The sequence below is a fragment of the Nyctereutes procyonoides genome, unplaced genomic scaffold (genome assembly GCF_905146905.1).
Source record: "Nyctereutes procyonoides isolate TBG_1078 unplaced genomic scaffold, NYPRO_anot_genome, whole genome shotgun sequence".
Classification (NCBI taxonomy): Eukaryota; Metazoa; Chordata; class Mammalia; order Carnivora; family Canidae; genus Nyctereutes; species Nyctereutes procyonoides.
Genome location: NW_026575118.1, coordinates 3,292,526 through 3,298,525, shown reverse-complemented (window position 1 = coordinate 3,298,525; position 6,000 = coordinate 3,292,526). Strand labels below are relative to the sequence as shown.

The window sequence follows — 6,000 nt, the reverse complement described above, 5'->3', positions numbered from 1 at the left end:
ATGATATTGAGATTGCAAAGATAGTTTAGAGAGTTTTCAGCCTGTTTCCCCTAATGTCATATATAAATATGACATCTTTGTTAAAACTAAAAAACTAACATGGGTTATTAGCAATAGTAATAACTATAGACTTTACTTGGATTACCAGTTTTTCTCCTGTCCCTTTTCTGTTCCAAGACACAATTCACGACCTCCTTTTTTTATGTGATTATTCTCTCACTAACCCATAGCACAGGAGTCCCACCCCTTCCCTCTCCATGTTGGAACCTAGATTCACTAATAATATGGTTACCAATGGCTACCAAGTTTCACTTCTCACATCTCCCCACCACAAGAGAGGAACTGCCCATACATTCTGTGGTTCACATTCAAAAATCCTAAAGAAGGATTTTGTTTGGATTGACTTGTGACGAATGCTTTCTGCTAGAACAATCAGATATGGCTGAGAAGGGAGGGTCTTATAATATGGCATAGCTACTTGGGGCCTACCCTAAGGAAGCAGAGGTATTCCTGCAGGAGGAGAATTATTATAAACTGGGCAGTAATCTTGTTGATTTTAACCAACTAGCCTATTCACCTCATTTCACAGATTAAGAAACTGAAATCTGAAGAGGTAAGTAACTTTCCAAAGGCCCAGAGCTAGTCTTTAGCAAAAAGAAGGCTAAACCCACACCTCCTAATTAATTCCCAGTCCTAGACATTTGCCACTATGTCCCTAGAACTACCATGATGGTGGTACTAATCCCAAGAATTAAAGAATCTGAAATTAGAGCCAACCCAAAGTTTATCTACCTCTTACTGCTGTATGAATTTTCCAGTGTAACCAAGCTGTCTTCAGAGTAATGGAAGCTATTCATTTCTCTCCAATACTGGGATTCCAAAATAATGTGCATTCAGCAGGTTAAGGTACAAACTGTTCCACTTAGCAAAGAATTGGGTGGGGAGAAAGATATCCAACAGCAGGTTTGTTAAACAGCCCAGACTAACCATATAATAAAATAACATACAAAGTATAAAGAGAATGAAGAGATCTGTATGTGTGTTGACACAGGAAACTGTTTCACAAGTCTTAAGTGAAAAACCAAATTCAAGTAAAAGGTGTGAATAGTGTAAACCCATTTATGTGGGAGACAATGGTAACAGCAACAATCACCACACTGTTAACAGTCTTCATCAAAGGTAGGTGAGATTACAGAATATTTTTTTAGTTTCTTCATTATACTGTCCTTAATGTTTGAATTTTTAAACAATGAGTATGAATTGAAGACGTTATACTGAGTAAAAGAGATCAGACACAAAAGATCACAGAGTATATGATTCTATTTGCATGAAATGTCCAGAATAAGCAAGTCCATAGAAACAGAAAGCAGATTAGTGATTACCAGGGGCTGGTATGAGGGAGGATGGGGGGGGTGACTGCTTAATGAACATGGGGTGATGAAAATGTTTTGGAAATAGATAAAGGTGAGGGCTGCACATTGTAAATGTACTGTTTGCCACTGAATTGTACATTTTTAAATGGTTAACTTATGTTTTATGAATTTTGTCTTAATTAAAATAAAGTCTTTTCCTAAGTGGGGAAATCTCAGTATCTACATATGCTCTTCCATGGGCTTTGGGCAAATTGCTTATCTTTGCTATGTCAGCTTGTTCATCTATAAAATAAAAAGAGTTGAAGCAGCTGGTCTCTAAAATCCATCAAGGCTCTAGTACTCTGATTCTGGACACATTCAACTTTTATTCATTCTCTTGTAATTCAGGCTGACTGCATAAGCTGTTTTTCTGAAAGAAAGAAGGTAAACCACTACTTTCAGAGATCACAAATGTATAGATTCATCTAAGCCCAATAATAAATGGCAAGTGATCACAGAAAAAATGCAGGGCAAGAAAGTCAGAGTAGCAAAGTTAATAATCACAGGTAACATATGTCTTCCATGGGCCAGGCACTGTGCTAGATGCCTTATGAATATTATTCGTATTTTCACAGGCAATCCTTAGAAGAAAACAGTAGAGTTCCAAAGGGTAAATAACTCACCCAAGGGATCCCTGGGTGGCGCAGCGGTTTGGCGCCTGCCTTTGGCCCAGGGCGCGATCCTGGAGACCCGGGATCGAATCCCACGTCGGGCTCCCGGTGCATGGAGCCTGCTTCTCTCTCTGCCTGTGTCTCTGCCTCTCTCTGTGTGTGTGTGTGTGACTATCATAAATAAAAATAAAAAAAAAATAACTTACCCAAGAATGCACATCTAGTAACAGGCAAAGTTGTATTGAAACTCAGGTCTATTTATACTCCAAAATTCGTGTTCCTTCCACTTATTCATGCTGTTTTCCAAAAAGAAGGAATTAAGGAAAATGACCTGGTAATGAAGGTAAGGAAATACAAAAGCAAACTGGAAAGAAAAGACAAAGAAAAATGAAAAGGGAATGATCAATGAAAATCCAAGATTATCCCTATGGTTGAGAGTAGATCCTCCCTGAGCCAATGTTCATCTTGATCCTCTGGTATGCCTTCTGTAAAATTATGACAAACTGTTCTTTCACCATAATCTGCCAAAAAAAAAAAAAAAAGTTTCATTGAGTTTAAAGAATCTTAAGCCTATATTTCCAGAAAGAAGGTCTAAAAAATCATTGGATTGAATATTACTGAGTGGGTATTATTTTGTCCTTTCATTTTAACAAAGAAAGGAGCTAAAAAAGAAAAAGAAGTATCTTCCAAAATAGATAAAGGAGAGATATATAAAAATAATTAGAATCAATTGAAAGAATAAGAAATATTTGGAGGATAGAATATTTAAAGAAAGCAAGTGTACAAGTCATTAAGATAGGGCAGCCCTGGTTTAGCACTGGTTTAGCATTAAGATAGGGCTAAGCCCAGCGGTTTAGCACTGCCTTCAGCCTGGGGCATGATCCTGGAGACCCAGGATTGGGATGGAGTCCCACGTCAAGCTCCCTGCATGGGGCCTGCTTCTCCCTCTGCCTGTGTCTCTGCCTCTATCTCTCTCTCTGTGTCTCTCGTGAATAAATAAATAAAATCTTAAAAAAAAAAGTCATTAAGATAAGGAATCAAAGAATCAGATACAATTACTATCCAGTAATGTTAAAGCAGTTAAAACTGTGAGGGAGCAGTAGAGACCAGTTATGGTTTTCCCAGCATGACAAGTTGCTTAATAAAGGACATTTAAAGTTTTGGGAACTGAGGGCAAAGTATGTCCCAGACCTTCATTTGCAAAAGACACCAGACCACTGGTTAGTGAAAGTCACTTGCAAAAATCATGTAAGAGCCAGTGGATAAGCTAGCTGGTGAGTCTGGAGGGAATGATTACTTCATTATGGAACCAAAGAAGGTAATGGAAAAGGGAAGGTGGTCAATAGTCTAAGAATGGCAGGTTTGACCATTAGCCAGAGTAAAAATCCTTTAGAAATAAGGTAGACCTAAAAACTGTCTATCAGTGAACCACTTTTCAAATCGAACACATCAAATAAGGAAGGGAATCCTCAAATAGGAGGAAAAGAAAAAAACAAGCAGCATGCATAGAACCAAAGAGCCAGAAAAGGCCACTACATTGATTGGACAGGTTTTCATTGCTTGAGGCAGCCCAGTCAAGGAACTACCAGATCTGAAATCCAAACCACATGATTGCTCATCAAGCTGGCTGCCTATAGGGCTACACCCTGGAGCCTTTCCATCCAGATTGGAAAGGAAGAAGTAAAATTATCTGTATCCACAAACAGTACGATCAGCTACGTGGAAAAGACTAAGGAATCTACCAAAAAATCTAGTAAAACTAACAGCAAGATCACAGAATACTAAGTCAACATACAAAAATCAATTATAGGGGCACCTGTTTGGCTCAGTGGTTGAGCCTCTGCCTTCAGCTCAGGTCATGATCCCAGGGTCCAGGGATCAAGTCCTGCATCAGGCTCCACAGAGGGAGCCTGCTTCTCCCTTCTGTCTCTGCTTCTCTCTCTGTATCTCTCACGAATAAATAGATAAAATCTTTTTAAAAAATCAATTATATTTCTATATACAAGCAACAAAAAATTGGAAATGAAATTTTTTTAAGTCCATGTATAATAGCATCCAAAAACATAAAATAAGAGCTGTCCGGGGGGACTTGGGTGGTTCAGTCAGTTGGACACCCAACTCTTGATTTTGGCTCAGGTCATGGGATCAAGCCCCACACCAGGCTCTGTGCTCAGTGGAGAGAGTCCACTTGGGAAGTTTTCCTTCATGATCAAAAAAGAAGCTTGAGGATTTGGGGTAAGAGAGCCTTCTTTGGACCTTTAGAGATAGTTGTCTAAAATGTGATGACTGTAACTATGGTAGCCATCTTGAAACCACAAAAAAAAGACAAGTTGAATAAAACGTAGCAGAGAAAGTATCCATGCCCAAGACTGCTAAATCACTGCCCAACCTGGGAATACCCTATCTTTAGATATTTTTAGATATCTTTAGATATTTTAGAATAGTAAACAATAAATATAAGCCATCTTTCAGTAAGCATTCTGAAAACATCCTGTTACATAGGTCAGTAAGAAACAGACAACTCCACAGAAAATTGGATAAAAGATACAAACAAAACTTACATAAAATGAAATGCAGATAGGTAAAAAAAAAATCCCAAAGATGCTCAACTTTGCTAACAATTTAAAAAAAACACACCAATAAACAAAGGTTGTTTTTTTTTTTTTTTTTTGCCTAGTAGACTTATAAAGTTTAGTAATACTAGAGTTGATAAGTATTTGAGGAAACAGGGCTTCTCAGGTTTCTGAGTAGATTGCGACTGGTATACTAGGACACAATTTAGCATAGTTTATTAAAATTTAAAATGTGCATACCCTCCAACCCAACAATTCTACAGAAATACTCACACATCCACACAAAGACGTTTACACAAGGATGTTCAGTTAAGCCAAAAACAAAAACAAAACCTCAAATCGTCCAAAGTCCATGAATAAGGAATTGAGTAAATAATTTATAATCTATGCTACAGTGCAATAGCCACAGTCATACAAAATAATGGGGTAAATCTGTGTACATTAGCATTTGAATCTATTCAATATATACTTAAGGAAAACATGCAAGTTGAGGAAGACTAGGTATCATTCCATTCTCTCTTTCGTCTTTTTTATTTTTGGTGAAGAAAAATACTTTTATATGTACTGAAATAAATATGGTACAGCATATAACAAAGAATTACCACTAGGAAGTTGATATGGAGCCCTTCAACTTTAAACTTTATATATTTATGTGTTTAGGAGTATGTATACGCACATGTTTATGTATCTACTGCTTTTGCAATTAGAAAAAAAATTATTTTAAGCTAATCAAGCAACAGAAAGAGCTGGTCTTCCATTGGCATTGACTGCTGTTCTAAGAGAGTTGTAGCCAAATATCTCAACTCTTCCCAGATAACATGAAGCCCAAGATGCTAGATCCAGCCTGGGAACCTGTCTCTTGTACAGAGCTTGAGACTGGCCTAGTGGCTGCTAAATGAAGTTCCAAGAGACAGCATCCAGGGACAAAAGCTAAAGAGATAGGCAAAGACCTCACCCAAAGGGGCCAGGCAAAGAGGCAAAATCCACTGGATGAGAACCTCTGACACCAACTCAATGCCAGCTGGCACTGAATGGAGGGTGGTTGTGGCTCTGAAGAGATCTGAACAGCTGAGGTGAAGTGTCGTTCACAGGGCATCTGCCACCTCAGAAGCCAGAAGGGAGGAAACCAAGAGGTAGGAAGCCATCAGTGAATAACTCGAGTATAAAGAAGCAATAAAGCATTATGCTTGTTTCAATTTCCTATTTAGAATGGTTTCAGGTTTTAAAAAAGGAAAAAAGAAAACATTTACCTTCTTAAATTATACAGTTTTTTAGGTGTAACTTAATTTCTTTCCAGTCAGAGATCTGTGAAGATTTGCATACTGCCTTGATGCAAATAATTTTTTTAAGAGTATCTCATTATACCCCACTGGCTTGGAGGGATTTTATAGAATCAAGCCCATC

At 37.9% G+C, this 6,000-nt stretch overlaps 1 long non-coding RNA gene across 1 annotated transcript in view; it reads right to left on the bottom strand.

Annotated features, from left to right (window-relative positions):
* Nucleotides 1-2,256: 2,256 nt before the first annotated feature.
* Nucleotides 2,257-6,000, bottom strand: part of LOC129515530 (uncharacterized) — a 62,363-nt gene continuing 58,619 nt past the window's right edge. The window contains exon 3 of the long non-coding RNA XR_008665594.1: nucleotides 2,257-2,544. This is a non-coding gene — a long non-coding RNA (uncharacterized LOC129515530). The remainder of the gene's footprint in view (nucleotides 2,545-6,000) is intronic.